This window comes from Aquarana catesbeiana, linkage group LG02 (genome assembly GCF_042186555.1).
Source record: "Aquarana catesbeiana isolate 2022-GZ linkage group LG02, ASM4218655v1, whole genome shotgun sequence".
Lineage (NCBI taxonomy): Eukaryota > Metazoa > Chordata > Amphibia > Anura > Ranidae > Aquarana > Aquarana catesbeiana.
The window spans coordinates 517,101,369-517,128,968 of NC_133325.1; the positions used below are offsets into that span (position 1 = coordinate 517,101,369).

The window sequence follows — 27,600 nt, forward strand, 5'->3', positions numbered from 1 at the left end:
TTTGGATCAAATGAATTCTTACCATTGCAGAACTGTCTGGCCTCTGAGGATGCAAGAATACATTGTAGTAGCTTGTGCTACATACAGTAAGCTTGTGCTGTCTTCCTTCACGGCTGCGAGTTACTTCCCTTCAACACCTGGAAAGAGAGAGGGTTGGTCATAAGGCATCTGCAATTTAGAAACATCCTTGTATTTTTATGAATTAATACAAGGTTATCTTTGGTTGGTTCAGAAGGAAGTCCAGCCAAAAAACTGCCCACTTTTCCACTGCAGCCAATCAGAGATCGTCTTGTACTTATTTCAAAATTCTTTTGCTCAGCAACTCCTTAATCACCTTTATGTTCCTCATGTTTATCTTCAGCACTCAGCTTACCAACCTCCTGTTTTATCCTACTAATCCTCTGCCCCCTGTTCATACCCTTTCCTCCTTGGACACTGTGTGTACAGATGGCCTTGCTGATAGTGGCGTCGCTATAGGGGTGCGGACCACACCTGGGTGACACCCGCCAGAGGCGTGACACCATCCCGAGGGCAGGAAGGGTCCTTGGTCCAGGGGGCAGGGCTTTTTTGCAGCCGGAACATAGCAGAACAGAGTTCCACCACCTCTGGCACTAGTCCTGTGTTTTTCCTCCTGTCACTGCTGCTGCTACAGAAGGCAGGAATGATAGAGCAAGCCTCTCTCGGGGCAGTGCAGCTGCCCAAATGTAGCTGAGACGGTGTGATGGGGGGGCAATTAAATCACTGGTGTCGGGGCCCCAGTGGGCGGGCATTCATCCAGTCTTGTTGCCACCAGGCTGCCTGCTGCAATTGCCAGCAGTGACCCACAGCATCTTGCCATCTTCCCCGCAGCCATCCAGATCCTGGTTCCAGCAAGCACGCACCATTGTTAGCAGGTCAGTTCCAAATCAATGTCCTTAAGGACAGATCCAGAGATCCCCATACAGTTTGGGGACCTCTGGATCGGATCTTTCCCTGAGGACAGCAGACGATGCAAAGTATGGGTCATCTTTCCACCTCAATCTGATGTCTCCCTCATAGCAGCTCAACTCTAGCACCCCCCCCCCCCCCCCATGGTGAGCTCTCCACTTCCCTGACCTCCAGACATGTGGGATCTGCTCACACCTGAGTGACTGACACCTCCTCTGTCCTGTCCCGTCTATTGTCACTGGCTCCCATGGATGGGTAGACACTGGGGGACCCCTATATTATACATGATGTGGGGGGCACCTATATTATACACCCCATACATAGAGTATAGACCAGGGGCTGGATTACTGTGGAAAGAGAGGTCCCAGGCCAGATCCTGCCTAATCAATCTGAGTGACATGCCCAGACAGACACACACTGCCACTGGGATTGATTACAGTAAAATATTATAAATAAATCATGGCTACACATTCATCATTATTACAATGTTTTTCATACTTTACCTGTGGAATGGGACCATCCCAAAAGAGAGAGGTATGAAACAATTCTGTGCACTTTAATAATATATGATGAAAATGCAGCCATAATATATTATAATCTACTTATATATATATATATATATATATTAGTGAATCAGTCCCAATTACAGAAGGCCTGGCACTGGGATTGAACATATGAAAAAAGTATTTAAAAAAATGATCTGCACTGTGCACTATAATATTGTACCATTTTTTTTGTTATACGGTACTGTGTTACTTTAACTGGCAATTGCAACGCTGTACATAAAAGAAATTTAGGTGATTTTTTCTCACAAATAGACCTTTTTTTGGTGATATTTGATCACCGCTGAGTTTTTTTATTTTTTTGCGCTATAATTTTGAAACAAAAGCAATTTTTTTTATTTTCTATAAAACACATACAATAAGAAAAATGTAAAAATCTAATTTCTTCATAAACTTAGGTCAATATGTATTCTGACACATGGGAGATGATCTGAGTGGCTCTAGAATATCATGCACCTCATCCCGTTTAGTGAAAGTCAAAATAGAGGAGGGTTGGGATTATTGCGGTGCTTGTAATAAATAGCACATAAAGAGTTAAATAAAAAAATATATAATTTCTTTATTGATACAAAGATGAAAAAAAGAAAGCAAAAATTTCCATTTAAAACCATAATAGAGCATATACATAATACATGTATTGGGTCGCTGGTGTCCCAAAAGAAAAGGAAGGTGGTCACAGATAGACGTTGAGTCTCAACATGTTTGTTGGCTTTCTCAGGGGATACTGTGGGACCACCACAAATAATCCAGCTCTAACACAGAATACAAAACAAAATATCAATAATTATACAAGTGATAACCATGAACGTAAAAGAAACAGACTTTTGTCATGACTACAGGGAATTATATAGCACATACCTCGATCAATCACGGGCCAATAGATGGAAAAATTTGGGGGAACCCCCAAAGAAAGGAAGAGGGGGGTTTTAAGATGTCAAAGAAGGCCCCAGCCAGGGATAGCTCATGGGAAACCATGCACAGTCGCAGGAGGTAGACAAGAACCCAGCTAGAGTGTGTGAAAACAAACCAGAGGATTAGGTAATATGTATGCATTCTGGATAAAGAACAGAAGTCCAGTTATCTGGGCCAGTAAAGAAAGACCCAAAAATGAGGGTATATACTCACTATGCTCAAACCACAAAACAAGTGGGTTCAGGGGTGCCAGTGTGCTAATATGATGTAAAGATGAGACCAATTGTCCCAAGACTAAGGCACAAAACTTTTTTAACCATTGAAATATATATACCCCATATTAAGAATGGGAGTATATATAGTGCAGAGACATATCAAAATATAAAAAGACCAAAAGGACTGTTGATCCATGGATAAAAAGAAGCGAAAAAGGTAAAAGAAATGACTGTATCTATAAATATATGAAAAATGTGGCACGTGGCTCAATATAATAAAAATTAAAAATTTGTTACTAATTCCCAGATTGCTTAGGTAGAAAATCCCCCAGTATGTCCAATCAGGCGCTGCTGGGGCCATAGGAAAAAAATGAATCAAAGACCAGCAGACAACCGTATAGTAAGGATATCTTTCAATGGATCAACAGAGTCCAAAAGATCAATAAACAATAAGCTCAAATAAGAAATCTCAGTGACTTATATACCTGCACAGAGTGGTGAAAAAGATGCGGTCGTCCCTGATCTCCAGCCAACAGTCTGCTGGAGTAACCGGCTTTATAAACCTCCCGCTCGCATGGCGTCTGACGTCACCGAGCAAGCGCAGACTAAAAGAGTCCACCACTCATGCACCTGTGAACTTGCCCGCGCCAGCCTACTAGTCCCAGAAGTCATGGCGGCAGAACGCCGTCATGACGTAGGCGGCATGCAAACCCAAGTCCCGCCTGGCCGGCACGGCCTGGGAGAAAGATGGTCAGCCCCATCCGCCAATGGCACTGAGGCCAGCTGTGTCTGGGAGGGGCCGGAGCAGAGCCGAAGAGGGCAGGCAAGCTCTGGAAAATGAACGGGGGACAAACAACGGGCTGAAAACCCCTGGGCGTCCGTACGGCCACACACACATGGCCCACTCAACAGCCATCCCAGGATTGAGCTGTGGGCCAGCCCCCAAAACAATGGTCAGGGAGAGAGGGGGCAAGTGCCATAATTAGTGCATATCCCTAAAGGGATTCTCACACCCCAGAGGGGGATAAACACAGACCCGAAGTACATGACAAGAATATATATGCATTTTATGTAAAGCAGACAAAACAACAAGAACACCAATACCTTACATAATTACATTCTAAGTAACAAAAAGATATATATAAAGCTAATCAAAAAATGTATCTGTAGAATAACATAGAAATTAATAATAATAGCGTACAAATAATAAGGAAGGAATCAGTCGGTTACGTAGTTAGGTACAACGACATAAGTTCATATTATAGGACAGACATAGTCGAGCAGACAGCATTACGAGGAGAGACATGGGTGGAGAGTTGGAGAAAGATCGAAAAGCAAATATGATATCTATATTGACAGCAGCAACAAATATCAAATGATACAGAAGAAGAATGGTCTAAAAATATGGAACAAGAACTGTCACATTAACATTATGTGACTAACACATATGTAGTGTAAATTATAGAAATGATTTGAAACTAATGTATTCATTGAGTCCTGGGTACCTGGTGGCATTCAAATTATGAATCCATTTAGTTTGCAATTGCAGAAGTGTGCGATCAATGCCACTGCCTCTTACATGTGAGGGCACATGCTCGAGAGCACTGAACTTGATCATGTTAAGATCAAAATTATGTGCAGAACCAACATGGCGGCTGACAGCAGTTGTCATGAGCCGTTTGGAAATAGGGATGGTCAGGGCTTTTTTTCTCAGAGAAAAGGTGCAGGAACTCACCCTCTCTGTCCAACTCTCTGCCCCAACCACACCCACAGCCACACCCAAACCCCGCCCACAGCCACACCTTCCTTAGAGGAGAGATTTACAGCGGCGCCAAATTTATCACATAAGGCAAATTCCCCAAAATCCCCCCAGCTCTCCTCATCACAAATCCCCTCCTAGCTCTCCTCTCATCACAAATCCCCTCATCACAAAGCCCCCCAGCTCTCCTCTCTGCTGACCTCGCCCTCCACCTCCACACACATACTTTTTCAGCTCCCCTTTCATCACAAGTTCCCCCAAACTCTCCTCTGCTCTCCCCTCTGCTAAACGCACACAAACTTTACCTCTCTGCGCATATTCCCCCTCCCCCACACACTTTCACAGTGCACTCCTCTCTGAATGAACTCAGTCTCTGCAAAGCTCTCCCTAAAAAAAAATCCCCCTTCCCAGCACAAATCTCCTTCCACCCCACTAATCCATATCACAGCACAGCTCCTCATCCCAGCAAAAATACCCCACCCAAACATCCCCCAAGCATAAATCCTCCTCCCAGTACAAATTCTCTCCCCCAAATCTCCCCTTCCAGCACAACATGTTCCCCATCCTGGAACAATTCCTCTCCCCTTGTCCTCATTCCTCCAAGCCCCTCCTACACTAGTCCTCTCCCCAGTTCCATCACATATCTTCCCACCTAAATCCCCTCTGCCAGTACAAACTTTTCCCCTTTCTTTTTTTTTTTTTTTTTTTTTTATCAAATTTTTTATTTTCCATTATATAAATTACTTCATACTTTGAATCTACAATATTCAAGTTAATTCACATAAACACATTTATCTTAACAATTAACAATTCTTCCCCCTTTTAAGCACAAAAAAAGAAAACCCCAAAAAATGTAAACACCTTCCCCCTTCCTTATTTCTCCCACCCCTACACCAGTAGTGCTCCCTCCCCCACTCTTCTCATCTCTTCCTCCAAATATAGTGTTTCCATTGTGCTCCACACTTCCCTTCCAAATCCACAAATTTGAAAAGTCATTCCGTCTTTGTGATAGTTTAAAAAAAAAAAAAACCCTCGGCCTGTACAAAAAAATTCTGTTTAGGAGGCTACGAAGCCAATTCAAATCACCCTTAAGCGTCAACCTTAATATCCCAAAAAAAATAAAAAATAGTGAGAACTATATGAGGCTTCTATGAACCATACATCCTTCATAATCAGTGAATAAGTATGCCCTCTTCCCTTTACTACATCTGTTCAAACTATCCCTTCTCTTCTGTGCCCCCCTTCCTCCCTAAGTGCTCTATCCCTTCCCATTTCCCCACCTCTTATCCCTTCCCCCTATTCAACCCCAGGTGAAAGGTGAAAAAAAAAAAAAAAAACTAATAAGGGAGAAGAGGGAAAAAAAAAATACCCCCCCCCCCCCGGGACACCCACGATCGAACCCAGAGACCACACTGCTCTTACAGCGTTGTTCTATCTAATCTCTTCCAAGCAGCGCACCCATCCTGCCATGTTTCAATGTTTTTATCTTTCTTATCTTTTGCTGCATGCACCCATCTTTCGGCCTCCATTATTAAGTTAACCTCTTTCTTCCAGTCCGCCAAGGTTGCACTTCTAGTTTGCTTCCATAGCCTAGGTATTAATGATTTGGCAGCATTTCGTAAGTGTGGAATAACACTATTCTTATAAGCTCTAACAGACATTGAAGTTCCATGAAACAAAAAGTTCCAGGGCGTCACCTTTATTGGTCCAGGGGATAACCTTTCAACCCAAGAAGCAATTGCTTCCCAGAACACCTTAATCTTAGGGCAAGACCACCATAGGTGGAGAAAGGTGCTCTTCCTGTCCGCACCCTCTCCAACATCTGGCGTCTGCCGTCGGGAACCTCTTTGCTATCTTAACTGGGGTCCAATACCACCTAGTCAAAAATTTATATGACATTTCTTGAATCTGAGAGCTTATAGACGTAGAGTACGTCAAATTAAATAGTTTCTTAATTTGTGCTGTGGTAAGATTATGACCTAGTTCTCCTTCCCATTTTCTAATGAAGTATGGAACTGTTCGATTTTGTGTCGCGAGAATCAGTCTATACATCTGTGACATCAAGTGTCTTTCAGTGGGTATATTTACACACATGGATTCAAAAGCAGTAAGAGAACTCACTGGTCTCATCCCGGGTTTCAGACCCTTGAAAAAGCACCCCAATTGATGGTATCTCCACTCCTCCATAGGTATCCTCCCCATTTTCGATGTCAAATCTCGCAGGGGGGTTAATGTTCCATGAGGGGCAAATTTGCCACATGTCGTATCCCCATCCCTCCCCCAGCCTCCAAAAAATCCTACCTCCTCCCCTGGAGGAAACCATGGGTACCCCTCCAATGGGGTCAGAGGGGATATCCGAGGAGCATAGTCTCCTGATTGATTTAATTTATCCCAAATTAAGAGTGTGCTCTTTGTTAATGGTGATGTCCGTTTTGAGAGACCCCTGTCTGTACTCAGAATCCACGGGATTCCGGCCAGCTTCCTGCCTGCCATTATCTGCTCTATGGAGATCCATATTTTCTTTGCGGAGTCGAGGCACCAGTTCAGGATCCGCACTAAAGACATTGCTCTATAATATAAAGCTACATCTGGTAGTCCCATTCCTCCTTCCAATTTGCCTCTACGCAAAACATAATACGCCAATTTGGGATGTTTATCACTCCATACAAATGCTATGAAGGCCTTACGTAAGGTTTTAAAAAAACTTTGTGGGAGTGTAATTGGCACCGTGTGGAAAATATAAATTATTTTGGGTAGTACACTCATCTTTATGGCGCTGACCCTTCCAAACCAGGTTAATAACTGGCCCCTCCATTTCTGCAGGTCCCCCATTACCCCCTTCATTAAGGAACCATAGTTTAAATCATACTGTAGTTTGGGATCTGCTGTTATATGTATTCCCAAATATGCCAAAGAGTTTTTGTTCCAAATAAAGGGATAAGAATTTTGCAAAATCGTTTTCATTCCTAAGGGGACATGACTAGGTAACAGTATAGACTTTTCAAAATTTATTTTGAAGTTAGATAAGTCTCTGAACTTAGAGACCTCTGCCATCAAAGCCGGTAGTGATGTCTGTGGTGATGAAAGATAGAATAATAAGTCGTCGGCATATGCCAAGACTTTATATTCAACTGATCCGACCCGTACCCCCTGAATTTCAAAGTTTCCCCTCACTTTGAGAAGAAATAGTTCTAATATCATAGCGAACAACAGCGGGGATAATGGACACCCTTGTCTTGTGCCATTACGTATTTGGAAATAATCCGACAGTGTACCATTTACTTTGACTCTCGCTCTCAGTGTCCCATCATGCATTCCCCCAGACCCATCCCCCTTAGCACCTCCGTCATGAATCCCCAGTTCACCCTGTCAAATGCCTTTTCGGCATCCATTGACAATATCACTCTTGGGGCCGTGTTGCATCCAATGAAGGGTGTGTAATGCCCGAATGGTATTATCTCTGGCCTCACGGACCTTCATAAATCCCGTCTGATCAGAGTGAACTAGTTTCACTATATGATCCTGTAACCGAAGAGCCAAAATTTTTGCTAAAACCTTAGTGTCTGAGTTTAACAAGGAGATGGGTCTGTAGTTCGCGCACTGCTGAGTATCTTTCCCTGGTTTAGGAAGTATCGTTATGTATGGCAACAAGGCCTCTGGAGGTAAAGGATTGGAGGCATTAATTGAATTAAAATAGCTACATAATGGGCCTCCTAATCTGGTAATAAATTTCTTATAATATGAATTGGTGAGCCCATCTGGTCCTGGGCTTTTACCTTTTGGCAGACTCGATATTACTTCGTTTAATTCATTAATAGAAATTGGTCTATCTAATTTCTCAATTACCGTGGGCAGCAGCAAGGGCAGCGCTGAATTTTCTATATACTCTCGAATTTCTAATTTACGCTGTTCTCCCGTCGCATTCGGCGAAACAGTATGAATATTATATAAAGCCTTATAAAATTTGTTAAATTCTGCTGCAATGGCTTGAGATTCCACTATCTTTTTACTTTGGACTATTAGGGTATGCACATGCCTGGATTCTTGCTGTTTTTTAAGCTGTCTAGCAAGTAGCCAAACACATTTATTGCCCTGCTCATAAAACCAATGCGCATAGTATCTATGCTTGTTTTTTAGGCATTGTGCTAAGTTATGTCTCAAGTCCTCCAATTGTTGGGAATCTGCTGGGTCCAAGTGTCTTTTATGTTTGATTTCTAATTCATTAATCTCTTTCAATAAATCTACTATTTCTTTTTGTTTCTCTTTTTTAATCCGTGACCCGTGTGCTATCCTGATTTGATTTGTGGGCTTCCCAAACAGCCTGCTCTGAAACTTCTCCAGGCATATTTGTTTCAAAATATGTTTTTATCTTACAAGATAAAGCCTCCACCACTTTATTATCTTCCAGTAAAGATTCATTCAACCGCCAAGTTCGTTCTAGGTGGCCTGCAGAAATTGGAAGGAAAGTCACGGTAATCGGAGCATGGTCTGAAATTGTTATTGGTTCTATAGTGAAAGAACGGGTCCTTTCAAGATAGAACTGGTCCACCAAAAAAATATCTAGGCGAGAATAAGTATCGTGTATTTTGGAATAATAACTATAATCCCTTTTCCCATAATGTGTTACACGCCATCCATCCACCAAGTGAAAGGAATGTAAGAGCTGTTTTAGATGCTTTAATGCTTTAAAAGATATGTGAGTTTTGCCCGTTGACGTATCTATCTTTGAATCTAGGGTAAGGTTAAAATCTCCCCCAGCCTCAAAAGGCCCTCCCTGAATTCCTCCAACACCTTCAGAACTTTACAAAGAAGTTGACCGTTCCGGTGTTAGGCGCATATATTGAGGCAAATGTATAGCAGAAGCCGTGTAGTCTTCCCTTTACAAACAGGAAGCGACCCTCTGGGTCTGTTTGTGAGGCTATTACAACCATTGGACATGTCTTTCTAAAGTTTATGGTTACCCCCCTTGCTCTCCCGATCGGGGATGGTGCATGAAACCACTGGTTAAACACATGCATGAGCATGTTTGGAATGGAATCCTTCACGAAGAGCATCTCCTGCAAGAAAACCACGTCACCCCTAAGGTGGCGTAGTTCCTGCCAAAGACGACCCCTTTTTTGTGGTGAACATAAACCTCTCACGTTATATGATATCACCTTTATTGGGGCTGCCATATCCGATAATACTATTGCCCAATATAATCATCCAGTAGCTAGAGTGTCTCTTTGCTCCCAGCAGGTGTCCCCGGGGGGGTGAAAAAAAAAAAAAAAAAAGGGAAGAATTCCAAAAAGAGAAGTAACCCCCCCCCACACCATCCCTCCCACCCCATCCCCCCCCCCTCCCACCCACTCTCCTCCACCCCAATATTCCACTCTGGGGAATATGTACTAAACGATAAAGAACTCTGAGAGGGGTCCCCCCCCCCCCAGACCTCTCCACCTTCCTGCTACACCGCAGGATATCAAGTCCCTTATATCGGACCTGGCCTACTGGGAGACCCACACCCATACTCCCATGCATTTGTATATATCCCTCCACCTCGGGCATCATAATATATTCCCCTTTATTTATAAATGCATCCGGCTATTTGTCCCCTCTATAGAGACCTTCCCTATCATCCCTCTTACTCATACACTATGCGGGTGATCCCCCCTTTTTCCCCTATAAATGCGGGGAAAAAGGGGGAGAAGGAGCAGGGAAGAGAGGAGGAAAGGAAAAGAAGAGAAAAAAAAAAAAAACACCCACCTATTCATATGTTATTCACCTTGACAAACACCTCCATTCTGAAGATAATATCATATTCCCACCCCGTCCCCTCCCTCCATTGCTTATCCTCTTAAACACCAAATTTTATGTCTTTTTAAACACTGGGGGGACGCAGGGTATTTTATCCTCCATCTTTACAACTCTCTCCTAGTGTTAGATTAGGTTATTAAAAAAAAATATATATATATATATATATATATATATATATATGTATACTTCTATATGGGGTCCACCAGATCTCTGTTGTTGTATATGCAATAGGTATATCATGAGGTCACACATGTTCCAAAGGAAGTATCCATGAGTCCATGTACCCACCCATATAAACACACTGTGAACAATATACATGTGTATATATACATATATATACACATATACATATATATATACACACACACACATAGGTGTGCCACAACGCACCCAATCACAGAGGTACATATAAATAAATGAAGTAGTGCTGTCTATCACCAACCGTGTGTAAGGAACGTGTGCTCACATACATATACATATCTCGTGTGCATATTTTTATATGAGATCCACCAGATCTCTGTTGTATATGCAATAGGTATATCATGAAATCACATACACTCCAAAGGGTGTATACATGAGCCCATGTATACACACAAACACAATCCCTGTTTACACACTGAACTGTGAACGTAGACCCCAAATACAAGTAAACAGTTAAATATATATATAAAAAAAAAAACCCAAAATTAAAGAAATTAATCCTCAAACCATTCCCTTTCCTATTCCCCTCCCCCATCTATCTCAATTTCCCCACAAAGTGAACCCCATCATGTCTATCACATTTCCTTATGTCCCTTTGATTGATTTCTACATTGGGATCTATTGGGCATTTGTTGCCATTGGGCAGGGCGTTGTAGGGGGTTCATAAAATTTTTCCTCCTCCAGTCCACAAAGTCAATTGGGGGTAAATCTAAAGTCTCTACAAACACTTGCAAATCATCCTTAGTGCGCAGAGTTGCTGTCTTGCCATTTCAAGAGGCCATGAGGCTAAACGGAAACCCCCATCGATAGTTTCTACTGCGCGTAGAGCCTCTAACAGAGGTTTAACAGTCCGTCGTTGCATTAAGGTCCTACGTGATAAGTCAGGGTACAGAGATACATGTACTCCATCGAAAATAATTTCAGATTTGCTTCAAGTTATTTTCATAATTGATTCCTTAACAGTATATTTATGTAATTTGCATATGGTAACTCTTGGCTTCTCAGAATTTGGGGTTACATTAGAGGGGACACGGTGGACCCTATCCACCTCAATGTTCTCTGGTGATGAGTCCCCTATTATCTGGCGGAATAGTCTCTGAACAGTTGGGAGCAATTTAGGTGACCGAATTGTTTCAGGTAATCCTTTTATTCGAATATTTTGTCTACAATCTCTATTTTCATAGACGTCCAACTGGTCCCTGTAGAAATTCAGGGCTTCCTCATGTTGTTTTACAGTGTCTTGAATGTCTGCTACTGCTTGTACCACTGCTTCATGACTATTTTCTAGTGACACTACCCTGTGACCAATTGCACGTGTGTCCTCTCTGAGGTTTTCCACTGCTTGTTGACACGACTGTTCCACCGCTGATATCAGTTCCTGGATATCTGATTTAGTGGGAAGGGCTCTTAAAAGCTCTCTAATGTCCAGCTCCAGACCGTCTAGACCCTTTCCCCTTTTTAATCCAAATTCAAACCTTCATACTGTCCCAGTTTTAATGGGCCTTTCCTGACATTTAAACAAAATCCCAGCGTCCCATGAATCCGGGCTGAGTCCTGGAGCCCAGTGCTGGAACAAGTTCTGGCACTAGGCTTGTCAAGCAAGAGCTAGTGTGGGCCTCCAAGGTAAATGTCCTCCATCTCTCGGGGTCCCAGATGCAATGATCATGCCCTCTGTGAGAAGGAAAATATCTGGGAGGGAGAGGGCTAGTGCTGGAAGGAGGGGGGGCTAGTGCTGGAAGGTGGAGGGGGAGAGTGCTAGTGCTGAGAGGGCTAGTGCTGGAAGGGGGCAGGAGAGGGCTAGTGCTGGAAGGGGGCAGGAGAGGGCTAGTGCTGGAAGGGGGCGGGAGAGGGCTAGTGCTGGAAGGGGGAGGAGAGAGGGCTAGTGCTGGAAGGTGGAGGAGAGAGGGCTAGTGCTGGAAGGGGGGGGGAGAGGTCTAGTGCTGGAAGGGGGGGGGAGAGGGCTAGTGCTGGAAGGGGGGGAGGGCAAGTGCTGGAAGGGGGGGGAGAGGGCTAGTGCTGGAAGGGGGGGAGAGAGGGCTAGTGCTGGGAGAGGGCTATGCTGAAAGGGGGGGGAGAGGGCTAGTGCTGGAAGGGGGGGAGAGGGCTAGTTCTGGAAGGGGGAGAGGTCTAGTGCTGGAAGGGGGAGAGGTCTAGTGCTGGGAGAGGGAGAGGTCTAGTGCTGGGAGAGGGAGAGGTCTAGAGCTGGAAGGGGGGAGAGGGCTAGTGCTGGAAAGGGGGGGAGAGGGCTAGTGCTAGAAGGGGGAGAGGGCTAGTGCTGGAAGGGGGGAGGGCTAGTGCTGGAAGGGGGGGTTGGAAATGTGCTGGTGGGAGAAGGGGCTAGTGCTGAAAGGGAGAGGGCTAGTGCTGGAAGGGGGGAGGGGCTAGTGCTGGAAGGGGGGAGAGGACTAGTGCTGGAAGGGGGGGAGAGGGCTAGTGCTGGAAGGGGGGGAGAGGGCTAGTGCTGGAAGGGGGAGGGCTAGTGCTGGAAGGGGGGGTTGGAAATGTGCTGGAGGAGAGGGGGGCTAGTGCTGGAAGGGGGAGGGCTAGTGCTGGAAGGGGGGGTTGGAAATGTGCTGGGGGGAGAGGGGGGCTAGTGCTGGAGGGGGGGGGGATGTGCTGGGGGAGAGGTGGGCTAGTGCTGGAAGGTGGGGGGGGAATGTGCTGGGGGAGAGCGGAGCTAGTGCTTGAGGGGGCTGTCAGGTTTCAAATTAATCCCACACTGATTTCTGGCATATTTCCTTTCTCATACCAAAGCACATATCCTCCTAATCCCCCAATCACTCCACCAAGTGTACATCGTTTTAGTTTCCTCCTTCCCAATCCCAGCCACTCTCCCCCCTCCTCCCTGTCTATCTATAAAGCATAAAAAAGTTTGTACAGACCTGAAATCAGCGCGTGTTCCTGCTTCCCCTCCTCTTGTGTATACAGAGCTGAATGAGAAGGAGGAGGGGGAGGAGACAGCTTCGTTCTACAGTGTGTGAGTGAGACAGGCAGCTGCAGGGACGGGAGACATGCATCTGATGATCATGCAGACAGCAGACATGTCACTCCCAGGAGAGGAGAGGAGAGGAGAGGAGAGGGCTGCCACAGGTTCCGGAACGCAGTTCCGGTGAGTTCCGACTGAAAAAAAGCCCTGGGGATGGTTTGATCCCTAATTCTTTTAAAAAAGGGTCATTTAGTTTTATGAAAGCTGCCACATACACATTTGGTGAGGTATATTACTCCAATTGTCTGGCATGAGATTCTATAAGGAAGAGTATGTGTGTGACCATTAGGGAGAAGCACAGTTTGACCTTCTAAAATAAAGCGACACACATTGTATTTATTACAGGCAAAAGTGCCAGTTTGAGATGGAGGATCGGTGCCCCCGGGGTTAAAGTGCCTACAAAGCAATTTGTCCCTTTAACCCTTTCATTACTAAGCCTATTTTTTAAATTTGGTGTTTACAAGTTAAAATCCGTATTTTTTGCTATAAAATTACTTAGAGTTCCCAAACATTATATATATTTTTTTAGCAGAGAATCTAGAGAATAAAATGGAGATTGTTGCAATAGTTTATATCACATGGTATTTGTGCAGCGGTGTTTTAAGCGCAAATTTTTGGAAAAGGGACACTTTCATGAATTTTAAAAAATCCAAACAGTAAAGTTACCCCAATTTTTTTGTATAGTGTGAAAGATGATGTTACGCCGAGTAAATAGATACCAAACATGTCACCCTTTATAATTGCACGCACTCGTGGAATGGCGACAAACTACGGTACCTATGAATTTCCATAGGCGACGCTTTAAATTTTTTTTACGGTTACCAGGTTTGAGTTACAGAGGAGGTCTAGGGCTAGAATTATTGCTCTTGCTCTGATGATCGCGGCGATACCTCACATGTGTGATTTGAACACCGTTTACATATGCGGGCGCGACTTCCGTATGCGTTTTCTTCGCTGCGCGAGCTCGCGGGGACGGGGGCACTTAAAAAAAATTTTTTTTTATTTATTTTTTTACTTTGTAAATTGTGTTTAAAATTTTTTTTTTTTTTTTTTTTTTTTAACTTTTATTGCTGTCACAAGGAATGTAAACATCCCTTGTGACAGTAATAGGTGGTGACAGGTACTCTTTATGAAGGGATCGGGGGTCTAAAAGACCCCCGATCCCTCCTTTGCACATCAAAGTATTCAGATCGCCGAAAACGGCGATTCTGAATACTGTATTTTTTTTAAAAACCGGCGCCATTGGCAGCCGAGTAAACGGGAAGTGACGTCATGACGTTGCTTCCGCGTTTACATTGAGAAGGCTGGAACGAAGCCGTCCACAGCTTCGTTCCAGCCCTCCCACAGCCGCCGGAGGCAGCCATTTGGACACCAGGCCTCCTGATCGCACGGGAGGCCCGGTAAGAGCGGCGGGAGGCGGCGGGGGGGGGATGTCCCCTCCCGCTCCTCCGGTATAACAGCCGAGCGGCTTTTAGCCGCATCGGTTGTTATACTCGGGTAGCCGATCACCCGCTGTAAACAACGATACCAGGAAGATGCCTGCAGCTGTGGGCATCATCCCGGTATAACCCCGGAAAGCCGAGTACGCATATCTGCGTACGGTCGGCGGGAAGGGGATAAGGGAGGGAGTCCGTCGATAGCTAATTTCTGGTTGATGTTTAATATATTTTTGTGCAGATGTATCAGCTAAAAGGGACAATATTGAGTTAGAATCTTGCAGAACTGAGCATGATGTCTAGAATATTGTGTTATAATTCTAACAGATTGTTGAGTAGTTGAGGATTTAGTGGAGAAAATTAGATCTTTCCTATCATGTTTAGAGGCCTTATTAGGCCTTATTTGGGTCTTTCTTTACAGGCCCATATAACTGGACTTCTGTTCTTTGTCCAGAATGCATACATATTAACTAATCCTCTGGTTTGTTTTCACACACTCTAGCTGGGTTCTTGTCTGTGTGGCTAACCTATGTTTTTGTGTGTAAAGAGCACTGCTTTCACTAAGTGATTTGACTAATCACAGCAGAAGCGGCTGGCCTCCTACCCGGAAGTGCAGAATCACATATATCACAACTGTATATGCTATATTATTTTTTACATTTATAAAAACTTGAGCTAAGGTGAAAAAAATATAAATATATATAATGTGAAAAAGAAATTTGCAGCATCTGTACACAAAGTGCTAAAAACTTGATATGATATAAATATGTAGATTACAGCACTCACAACCGTGTAAATTACCTCATCAAAATTGTGTACAATTGTGTCATAGAAATATTCTCTTATAGTGCTCTTAAGCTACAAATTAATACATGACATTTGCAGCAGTGTACAGGTTAATACCAATTGTATATATAAACAAATAAAAAAATGATGATAATAAAATAAATTAAAGGAGAAGTCCAGCCTGAGCTTGTTTAGCTGGGCTTCTCCTATGGGTCACAGGAGTGCAATTTGTTTTGCACTCCTGTGACCCATTTTCAGCAGAGAGCGGTCTGAAGTCCGCTCTCTGCTGACGTCACTGGAATCAGTACAGGCACCACGTCATTGAGACAATAAAGTCTGGATCCGCCAGATGCCTGGACTGATGCCTGTCTCAGCCTCTCAGCAGGCTGCTGAGAGCCTGAGACAGCCGCTTCCCGCTCCTCCACAGCTCAGCACTCCAGTGAACGTGGAAGAGCAGAGAGGAGAGTGGCTGATTGACAGTCAGCAGCTCTCCATTTGGGGATCTGTGAGAACCGAGACATCTGCGATGTTCGATCACTCGGTTCTCAGTACAGAGGCGCCGGGGGACAGATGCAGCATTGGACCGATGCTGCATCCACCTAGGTAAGTTTAAATGGGCCAAAAAAATATATACTTCTCTTTTAAATTACTTCCCAAAAAAGTGCTCTTGTGTTTCAATCTTCTACAAAGTGCAACGTGCTCCAAATTTCCACTCTGTGGTGTGACACACTCCCCTTCTGTGTCCCCACTCACCAGATTTAATGGACCCCCACCTTTTCAGTCTAAGGGTTAAACAAGCAGAAATCCAGCAGGGGCTGATGTCTTGAACAGGTCCATAAAGATCTCCCCCAGCACAGCAGTTTATAAATGGAAAGAAAGGAAACTGATAGTGAAGTACTGTAAAAAAGGTGTTTATTGCGCAAACATTGATTCCTACTTACAAAACTCCAAGATCAAATAGGCATGTGTATTAATCCAAGAATACCATCAGGAACGCCGCATCGAGCGTGCGTTCCACCAAAACCGGAAGTTACGTCGTATGGATTCCGCATCGGAAATTACGTCAGCGCGTTTCACCCTCCCACAAGGCATCATCTCAACCTCCCACAAGGACCTAATTTCCTGGTTGAACAGATCAAGCTTTTATTTACAAGGGGAGTCACCTCCCTCTTGTCTATCCAATGGGTTTTTACTAGCGGCCATTTATTCTTGGACCGAAGGCCACATTACTACCTTCAACAGTAGCAGCGGCCATTTTCACATAGAAAAAGAAAAGAAATATCTATATACTCTGTCCAAAAGACGTCAATTACGCACATATACATATCTTAGTTCAAAAAACATAAAAAACATCCTATTATGTAAAAACTACTGTAACGAACAGCCTTTATTAGAAACAAAATATGCATACTGAAGAACAATTGAAAATAAAAATGAAAATATACAAATAAAAATTAAACATGAAAATACAAATAAATAAAAATGTAAATAAATATAAAAATGAAGAAGGAAAATAAAAATAAATTTTAAAAATAAAAATAAATACACTAAAATAAATATACAAAAAAATGACAAATGACAATTAAAAACAAAATGACATATTAATACTAACCATGAGATAAATTGAAAAAATTAAAAAATTACCAATTTGAGAGTCTTCAAGTCTAGCTCAATGTTCAACCCAAAAGGACTCAGAGCACCCAAATGATGAATCCACTGCATTTCGTTTTGAGAGATGGCCTTTTTTAGGTTGCCTCCTCTCCAATGGGCCTCTACTAAGTCTATCCCACAGAACATCAAACCAATCGGATCCCTCGCATGGTGAAGTCTAAAGTGGTTAGACAGACTGTGGTGCTTATAGCCTTTCTTTTATATTGTTCACATGTTCTCTGAGTTTGACTTCCAGCTTTCTAGTGGTTCTACCCACATACTGAAGTCCACACGGGCAGGCTAAAAGATAGGTAAAATGCGTGGTCCCACAGGTGATAAACTTTTGTGGGATTCACCCCAGGAGTAAGATGAGAAATGTGAAGTCCTCCAAGATAAAAAAGTTTATCACCTGTGGGACCACGCATGTTACCTATCTTTTAGCCTGTTCGGGGGGGCTTCATTATGTTGGTAGAGCCACTAGAAAGCTTGGAGTCAGACTCCGAGAACATGTGAACATAATAAAGAAAGGCTATAAGCACCACGGTGTCTATAAAAGCTTGTATATAAAAGCGTGGTCTGTTCAATCGGAAATGAGGTCCTTGATGACGCCTTGTTCATATGACTTCACTTCTGGTTTTGGTGGAACGCACGCTGGAAGTGGCATTCCTGATGGTATTCATGGATTAATACACATGCCTATTTGATCTTGGAGTTTTGTAAGTAGGAATCAATGTTTGTGCAATAAACACTTTCTGCTTGTTTGACCCTTAGACTGAAAAGCTAGGGGTCCAATAGATCTGGTGAGTGGGGACACAGAAGGGGAGTGTGTCACGCCACAGAGTGGAACTTTGGAGCATGTTGCACTTTGTAGAAGATTGGAGCACAAGAGCACTTATTTGTGAAGTTACATATAGTTACATAGTAGGTGAGGTTGAAAAAAGACACAAGTCCATCAAGTCCAACCTATGTGTGTGATTATGTGTCAGTATTACATTACATATCCCTGTATATTGCGGTCATTCAGGTGATTATCTAATAGTTTCTTGAAGCTATCAATGCTCCCCGCTGAGACCACCGCCTGTGGAAGGGAATTCCACATCCTTGCCGCTCTTACAGTAAAGAACCCTCTACGTAGTTTAAGGTTAAACCTCTTTTCTTCTAATTGTAATGAGTGGCCACGAGTCTTATTAAACTCTCTTCTGCTAAAAAGTTTTATCCCTATTGTGGGGTCACCAGTACAGTATTTGTAAATTGAAATCATATCCCCTCTCAAGCGTCTCTTCTCCAGAGAGAATAAGTTCAGTGCTCGCAACCTTTCCTCATAACTAAGATCCTCCAGACCCTTTATTAGCTTTGTTGCCCTTCTTTGTACTCGCTCCATTTCCAGTACGTCCCTCCTGAGGACTGGTGCCCAGAACTGGACAGCATACTCCAGGTGCGGGCGGACCAGAGTCTTGTAGAGCGGGAGAATTATCGTTTTATCTCTGCAGTTGATCCCCCTTTTAATGCATGCCAATATTCTGTTTGCTTTATTAGCAGCAGCTTGGCATTGCATGCCATTGCTGAGCCTATCATCCACTAGGACCCCCAAGTCCTTTTCCATCCTAGATTCCCCCAGAGGTTCTCCCCCCAGTGTATAGATTGCATTCATATTTTTGACACCCAAATGCATTATTTTACATTTTTCTACATTGAACCTCATTTGCCATGTAGTCGCCCACCCCATTAATTTGTTCAGGTCTTTTTGTAAGATTTCCACATCCTGCGGGGAAGTTATTGCCCTGCTTAGCTTAGTATCGTCTGCAAATACAGAGATGGAACTGTTTATCCCATCCTCCAGGTCGTTTATGAACAAATTAAATAGGATTGGTCCCAGCACAGAACCCTGGGGGACCCCACTACCCACCCCTGACCATTCTGAGTACTCCCCATTTATCACCACCCTCTGAACACGCCCTTGTAGCCAGTTTTCAATCCATGTACTCAGCCTATGGTCCATGCCAACGCACCTTATTTTGTACAGTAAACGTTTATGGGGAACTGTGTCAAATGCTTTTGCAAAATCCAGATACACCACGTCTACGGGCCTTCCTTTATCTAGATGGCAACTCACCTCCTCATAGAAGGTTAATAGATTGGTTTGGCAAGAACGATTCTTCATGAATCCATGCTGATTACTGCTAATGATATCATTCTTATTACTAAAATCTTGTATATAGACCCTTATCATCCCCTCCAAGAGTTTACATACTATTGATGTTAGGCTAACTGGTCTGTAATTCCCAGGGATGTTTTTTGGGCCCTTTTTAAATATTGGTGCTACATTGGCTTTTCTCCAATCAGCTGGTACCATTCCAGTCAATATACTGTCTGTAAAAATTAGGAACAACGGTCTGGCAATCACCTGACTGAGTTCCCTAAGTACCCTCGGATGCAAGCCATCTGGTCCCGGTGATTTATTAATGTTAAGTTTCTCAAGTCTAATTTTAATTCCGTCCTCTGTTAACCATGTAGGTGCTTCCTGTGTTGTGTCATGAGGATAAACACTGCAGTTTTGGTTACTGAAGCCCCCCGATTCACTCGTGAAGACTGAGGAGAAGAATAAATTCAATACCTCTGCCATCTCCCCATTCTTTGGGGAGATGGCAGAGGTATTGAATTTATTCTTCTCCTTTATGGGGCCAATATGGTCTGTCCTCCCTTTTTTACTGTTTACATACTTAAAGAATTTCTTGGGATTTATTTTGCTATCCTCCGCTATGTGTCTTTCATGTTCTATCTTAGCCATCCTAATTGCACCCTTACATTTCTTATTGCATTCTTTATAAATTCTGAATGCTGTGGATGATCCCTCAACCTTGTATTTTTTGAAGGCCTTCTTCTTTGCTTTTATATGCATTTTTACATTAGAGTTAAGCCATCCAGGATGTTTGTTCGCTCTTTTAAATTTATTACCCAATGGGATACATTGGCTAATGCCCTTATTTAATATGCTCTTAAAGCAAACCCATCTCTCCTCTGTATTCTTTGTTCCTAATATTTTATCCCAATTTATGCCTTTTAGCAAGGTTTGTAGTTTAGGGAAGTTGGCTCTTTTGAAATTCAGTGTCTTTGTGTTCCCTTCATGTCTCCTATTTGTGTGATTTATACTGAAACTAATTGACCTGTGATCGCTGTTACCTAAATTGCCCCGTATTTCCACATCTGTTATCAGGTCTGTATTGTTGGTAATCAGTAGATCTAGTAATGTTTTATTTCTAGTTGGTGCGTCTACCATCTGACCCATAAAATTGTCCTGCAAGACATTAAGGAACTGGCGAGCCTTAAATGAATGCGCGGTTCCCTCCGCCCAGTCTATGTCTGGATAATTAAAATCCCCCATTATGATAACACTTCCCATCCTTGCTGCTAATCCAATTTGTGATAGGAGATCCGTCTCCACTTCCTCCCTCAGGTTAGGGGGCCTATAGCATACTCCCAGTATTATTTTCCCCTTAGCTTCATCCCTTTGGAGCTCTACCCATAAAGATTCCACCTCCTCCCTAGCCCCCTCAGTGATGTCATCTCTCACATTCACTTGTACATTATTCTTGATATATAGGCATACCCCTCCCCCTTTTTTACCCTCTCTATCCTTGCGGTATAGGGTATACCCTTGAATGTTTGCCAGCCAATCATGAGAGCTGTTGAACCAGGTCTCTGAAATTCCCACAAAATCCAAATCCTCCTTGTACAACAGTATCTCTAGTTCACCCATCTTATCCGCCAGGCTCCTGGCATTGGTGAACATGCCACATAGTTTAGACCGGTCGCATATTGTCCTCGTATTGGGTGTTTCAAGATTGCAACTTGGACTTGCTACTATACTTACCTTGCGTTTTTGTGCTTTGGTTAACCTACCACTAATGCCCCCAATACTACCCTCTGGAATATCTTCCGCGCTGGCTATCACTGTCTCTTGACCCTCCCCCCCATCGCCTAGTTTAAAAACCCCTCTAACTTTTTGGCCATCTTCATTCCCAGCAGATCTGCACCCTCCTCATTTAGGTGCAGTCCGTCCCTTCTATAGTACCGGTTACCGACTGAGAAGTCGGCCCAGTCCTCCAGGAACCCAAACCCCTCCTTACTACACCAGCTCTTCAGCCACTTGTTTACTTCCCTAATCTCCCTCTGCCTCTCTGGTGTGGCTCGATGTACCGGTAGTATTCCTGAGAACACTACCTTGGAGGTCCTTTTCCTCAATTTAGCTCCTAAGTCCCTAAAATCGTTCTTTAGGACACTCCATCTGCCTCTGACTTTGTCATTGGTGCCAACGTGCACCATGACAGCCGGGTCTTCCCCAGCCCCTCCCAGTAATCTGTCCACAAGATCCGTGATGTGCCGAACCCGAGCGCCCGGTAGACAACATACTGTTCGGCGCTTCAGGTCTTGGTTACAGATTGCCCTCTCTGTCCTTCTAAGAATTGAGTCCCCTACCACCAGAATCTGTCTTTCCTTTCCCTTTGCTGCCCCCCCACTCTCACTGGAGGAGTTCTTCCCCTGGCAGCTAGGAGAGTCCCTCAACTCCAGCAGTGCTGGTCCCTGACTGGTTACACCAATGTCACTCAATGGAGCGTACTTATTGGGATGCTCCAGTCCTGGATCGGCCTCCCTGGCACTTCCCCCTCTACCCCTCCTGACTGTCACCCATCTACTCTTTGCTAGTGCCTGCACCTCTTTGTCTCCACCCGCCTCTGTGCTGGCCCCTGCCGGCACCTGCCGTGTACGTTCCTGGCTCACCTTTAGTATGGAGGGACTTCTCAGTGCTGACAGTTGCTTCCCCAGATTCAGAACCTGGGCTTCCAGGGAAACAATGTGCTTACATTTTGCACAGCAGTATTCGCCCTCGATCGGATGATCAAGGAACGCATACATGCGGCAAGATGTACAAAGAGTCGCCTCTCCACACCCGCCGGGCATCGTACCTATTAAATTTAGTGAGGATTTGGGGATTTTACCCTGTCCAAATTACCTAACAACTAGCTTCCTGGCAATAAGTTATTTAATTTATTTTATTATCATCATTTTTTTATTTGTTTATAGATACAATTGGTATATTATGTTTTACTTGCCATTATTTTTCTCATGAAGTTGGAGTTACTGGATGAAATGATTCTAAAAACCTGATAAAAACAACTTTGATGGCTAGCCAAACACATCTCTGAAAACACAAATCACATTATGTTATCTAGTCTCTTACATCATCTCTAGCATCAATATTACACCATTCATAATATATTCAATACATACGCTGTATCTGAGATAAGAATCTGTAACATAGCAACCAGTGTTACATAAACTCAGAAAATATGTTCAAGGCTCATAAAAAAAAAAAAAAAAAACACAGGAAAATATATGCAAGGAAAAATATATATATTATATATAGTGTGTGTGTGTGTGTGTGTGTATATATATATATATTGGGAATTTTTGCAAAATATACATTTGCAAATCTGGAAGAAAGTAATGTTGACTAGAAAACCTCCTATTTGAGATTTGCTAATAGACCACATACGTCAGCATGTACTGTAAGAAATTATAATTAGCAATAGCCAGTATGGATTATTGAAAGACCAGTTGTCAAATAAATCTACTTTCTTTTTATGAGGAAGTAAAATGAAAGTCAGAGTAGCTGGCAGGTAAAAAATACTTTGGACTTTGCTAAAAAATGTTTCACACAGGTTTCCCACAAATGACTAATGTGTAGTATAAAGCAGAACTCCAGCTTTTACCCCATAAGCTGCATTAAAAAAAATAATATTTTATATATATATACACATATATATATACACACACACACACATATATATATATATATATATATATATATATATATATATATATATATATATATATATATATATATATATATATATACCTACCAATACCATTGCAGGCCCTTACTCGACAGCAATACTTTGAGCCCAGACTTTATGTGTAGTTACAATTATTTTTTTCACTCAGCTGCTCTTGATCAGAGTCTGGAGAGTGAGCTCTTCATAGGATTGAATCGATCTTTCTAGATAAGGGACAGGTAAGTAAAGGACTGTAAGGCTCGGTTCACACTAGGACGCCCTGTCAGGCAACCTAGTCGCCTGACAAGTATCGTCCTGTTCTGTACAATGGAACCATTCTAAGGGGAGCGATGCAAGTCGCTCCGACTTAGAAAAAGGTTCCTGTACGACTTTGGGGGCGACTTGCGGCGACTTGCATAGACTTCTATACAGAAGTCGTTTTGCAAGTCGCCGCGGAAGTCGTTTGCAGGTCTCCTCGCTGAGACGACCTGCAAGTCGTGCCGCCCGTGTGTGAACCGGGTCTAAGGGAAGACAGGGTTTTCTGCCTTCAGAAAGTACTAATTAATGATTCACACTCTGAATGATCTGAGGTTATTAATGGTAGAACATAGACTTAAAGTCAGGCTGCCATGTAATGAAGTGACAGTCTCTGCAAAGGGACCAGACTCGACCCACTTACATCAGACATCCCAACCTGCAAAAACTCATTTCAGGGAGGTGGCAAACTCATTTCAGGGAGGTAGCGATTCGCGCCCGCAAACGTCCCCCCGCGTCAAAATATTATTTAAATCACTTTCTCAATATTTTTTCGCAGTGCTTCTGGGGAAGTGGGTGGGTGGCAGTGGACGGTGTCAGTAGTTTTTTTACTTTTGATAATTGATTTTTTTTTCATTTTCATTTGTTTTTAATTTTTTTTCAAAATGCTTTTTTTTTTATTTTTTTACACTTTTTCATTCATTTTTTACAATATTTTATTTTTTATTTTTGGGGGGGCTTTGGTGAGATGTCAGGGGTCCTCCCAATGATCACCCATGAAGAAAAAGGAATCCCCCTTCGTTGGGACTTTGTAGTCAGCAAACACATATAAATTTAGAAAATATAATTTATTGAATATACATAAAATAATTTGATCATGTAATGACCAGTATTTAAATAGATATGGAAAAATACTACACAAGTATGCAAAGCAACATAGACAAGACAAAAAACAACAGGTTACATGGTATGTATGACAAAAAAGAAGGTTGTTACTCTGCGGTATGTAATGATCTCTGGTAACCAACGCGTTTCTGGTTCAAGCACCTTCGTCAGAGATATTTAATAAGAGTATTTGTAGTCATAATTTTGTCTTACATGTTAAAAGTTCCACGATATAACTTAAAAAAAAAATGGATGAAGCACTGCCAGCGGGAGTGCCAGTGGATGCCAGCCCTCGACACCAATATTGCATAATAATGTTATAAGAACAGGAATTTACCCAATTCAATTTGCCTGGTGATAGCAGAGAGTCAGGTATGGCGGATTGCCAAACAAGGTCTGTAGATTTGTTTGGAGTGAAAGCGCTATCCAAAGCCTTAAATGTGGCTCCAGGTCCGTGTAAAGCAGCAACACTTCCCAAATCCTTGAATATTAGACCTCCGTATGAAAAAAAAAGGTCCTCACTCATTTACATCTTCCCGCTCTGCAGTACTCTACAGAATGATCACCCATGCGGTAGCATTTATTATCTTCCACTGATCACTAACTGAGTATTGTTTCCTCTCGCTGAAACCAGCCCCTGAACATTTTTTCCTCTTACTAATAATGGCGGTCCAAATACAGGGATTTTTATTTTCCTTTGCCTGATACAGATGTGATTTTTCTCCCCACTAATTTATTTTCAGACACCAAGCCATTCTTCATTCAGCAATGTAAGGGGTACTATATCATATACTTCTGACCACTGCACTCTGTTTTGCCCATTAAACAGTACTGACCCCTGCACTCTATAGGCCATATTGTACATAATAGCTTATTCTTTGAACTGCATTCTGAATATTATGAAAGCTAGTTTGATTACTTTCACTCTGGGAGGGACTGTTGTGTTCTATGAACCCGTCCAATGCATAGCTGGCAGACTCGCAGGCAGTAGGCAAGGTATAGCAGAATATCTGCTTAGCTCACACAGCCGCACAAGAACAATGCAGCAGCAGGTTAAAGTAGAAAAGGATACAGTGACGTTATGGTGACTCATTGGTGTTGATTTACTAAAGACAAATATGCTGTTTATTTTGCAAGGACAATTTTCCTTTGCTTAACCAATAAAGTGTAAGCAAAAGAGTCTGAATGGGTATTCTTTGCAAAGTGAATTTTCACCAAATTCATCAAGCTAAGGGAAAATTCTCTTGCAAAGTGAACAAATTATTTGCCTTTAGTAAATCAACACCTATTATAAGATCACAGAGATTCTATTAGTAAAACAAACTGCTCAATTTCAAAGAAACATTCAGGAAACACAGACAAAATTTTATGAAAATATAATTTGTTTAATGATATCTTTAAAAATAAGCTAGTACAATGCCATTCCACAAATATGGCACTGACCTCTGAGTTCAAAACTCAGGACTAAACTCGAAATGGTGACTGTGCTCTCATATTGGTACTTTGTGACCCATTACTGACCCTGCTTCTCATTTACTATCTATCGTATAAGCCACTCTGCCAAGAGTAGAGTTAGCTGCCTTCATGGCCTGTAATAACGCCATCATTTTTTAGATACCTGTGAGACATGTCTTTATGAAGAGGCCTGCTTTCCCTGCAATCGTTATACATTGTAAAACGTGCACAAAATTACTCATGTTTTAAATGCATAATGCATTAGTCCTCTTGGCCTTACAAGCCTATGAAATGCTGTAGTCGATGTGTGAGAACAGAGCTGTCATGTTTACACTGATATTCCTAAAGAAAATGAAGGGTTAACAATGGGCATCAACCTCAGCTAATAGTTTGCAATGCCAAAAACATTACCCATAGCCCAACAGTTTAGCGTCAGCCTCTCAATTAGGGATTTATGTTGAACGTGATTTCTATTAAGTGCATGAATAGGTAACCAGACATCCTAATTATGTGATAATCCTAAAATTGTAGACTGTTAAAAGAAAAAAATATACAGTAGGACAGGAGGTCTGACTCCACAAAAGAGGGCGTTAGGGAGTTGGCTGTCGTGCTTTCCAAGAACATCAATCCTCATAGCCTAATACAAGTACATTTCAGCTGCCCAACTTGTAGTGTAACAACGGTCATTGCAGTTTCTTCACATAGAACTGGTATTGCTTTTCATGCCACATACACAGAAGGGAATTTACTAAGACTGGAGCAGTTGTGCATGGCAACCAATCAGCTTCCAGCTTTCATTTTCAAAGCTTAACTGAACAAGCTGAGGTTAGAAGCGGATTGGTTACTATGCACAACTGTGGCTGCTTCAGTTTTAATATATCTGATTATTTTACTATTTGCTATAAGAATCAAGTGCCTGCACTGGAGAAAAAAAAAAATAGAATATTAGTAGACTACGTCAAATCCCGAAACCTGGATGTTGCGTTTCAGTGTCCTAAACACCTTAATCTGTTTACTTGCCTGCAGGAAAAGCTGGTGAGATTGTTCTCCTCTCTTCAATGCGGCAGTACATTTAGTGAAGGCTCCGTTCACATCAGCTTCTACAGCAAAAGAAATAATCATTTATTGGATTACCTTTAGAAAAAAATGCAAAACATGAAGTCTGAAGTGCCACAACATCACTTTGGAGATTTAGACAGTAGATTTGAAGACTGAAACCTGCAGCATCTCTTTACCTCTTCTCGCTGTGTATCCACCACTCCCCTCTCTGTGTGTGACAAGGAAATGCTGCAGAGGATTCTCATACTTAGACTGGCTCAGACAGCAACACCTCTGTAATTTCATTGGCTGGCCTTGTTCTGTTCAAAACAGAGAAAATAAAGAGCATTGAACGTGAACTAGAAAGACAAATTTCACCTTCTGTATCTGATCATGCTTGTAAATATTGACATAAAAAAGTAAAAGCAGCTAAATAAGGAGAATGATAAAGATTAATTATTCATAGCAACCACAATTATACTGCATCTAACCTGCTCTTGCTATTTACATCCAATCCAGCTGCGTCAAACAGAATCAAATGCAGAGCAAACGCATATCAAATGCAGTCTTTCTTTTAGCGCTGCATTGTCATTTTCTTGTACCATTCCCTTTCTAGGTCTTTACTGGAGCCTCGTACACATGATCAGATTTTCAGATGACCGAACGTCCTTTTTTGTTGCATGCTAGTCTCATGTCGAAAGTGAAGAGGATACTCACTATACGAAAATTCTCGTACGACAGAATACAACTTCAGAAGTGACTAGTTTTGTATTCTCTTGTTTCTGAGCATGTGTAGTCTTGCGCTTATGATTTTTTTTTTTTTCGTATGAAAACCGTACTAATTAAAGGAAAATCGGACATTGAGTTCACGTATGACAAAAATGTTATAGTCTGTACCGTAC

At 42.5% G+C, this 27,600-nt stretch overlaps 1 long non-coding RNA gene across 1 annotated transcript; it reads right to left on the bottom strand.

The window, feature by feature from the left end:
- On the bottom strand, nucleotides 1-27,067 carry LOC141129999 (uncharacterized). Its single transcript, XR_012241938.1, has 3 exons — nucleotides 26,896-27,067; nucleotides 26,681-26,760; nucleotides 1-137 (listed from the first exon to the last, which is right to left on the bottom strand). It is a non-coding gene; the product is annotated as an uncharacterized lncRNA (long non-coding RNA).
- Between the last annotated feature and the right edge of the window lie 533 nt (nucleotides 27,068-27,600).